The following is a 655-nucleotide window of genomic DNA, read 5'->3' on the forward strand; positions in this document are numbered from 1 at the left end:
CTTCCGGGCCCACTTGGTGTGTGCTTGGGCTGAGCAATGAAGCAAATTTCGTGCAGAGACTCCTCTTGGAGTTAAACGCCAGCTTTAGTGCCAGTTTGGGCGTTTAACTCCCATTTGGGTGCCAGTTCCAGCGTTTAACGCTGGGATTTCTTGAGGTGACTTTGAACGCCGGTTTGGGCCATAAAATCTTGGGCAAAATATGGACTATCATATATTGCTGGAAAGCCCAGGATGTCTACTTTCCAACGCCGTTGAGAGCGCGCCAATTGGGCTTCTGTAGCTCCAGAAAATCCACTTCGAGTGCAGGGAGGTCAGAATCCAACAGCATCTGAATTCCAAAAAGAAGAGAATATGCAATGAATTCCAAAAACATCTGTGAAGATCAGTATTAATTAGATGAGCGGGGCTTTTAACTTTTTGCCTCTGAATAGTTTTGGCATCTCACTCTATCCTTTGAAATTCAGAATGGTTGGCTTCTTCAGGAACTCAGAGTCCAGATAGTGTTAATGATTCTCTTAGTAAAGTATGATGATTCTTGAACATAGCTATTTATTGAGTCTTGGCTGTGGCCCAAAGCACTCTGTCTTCCAGTATTACCACCGGATACATACATGCCACAGACACATAATTGGGTGAACCTTTTCAGATTGTGACT

Source organism: Arachis duranensis, chromosome 3, assembly GCF_000817695.3.
Source record: "Arachis duranensis cultivar V14167 chromosome 3, aradu.V14167.gnm2.J7QH, whole genome shotgun sequence".
Lineage (NCBI taxonomy): Eukaryota > Viridiplantae > Streptophyta > Magnoliopsida > Fabales > Fabaceae > Arachis > Arachis duranensis.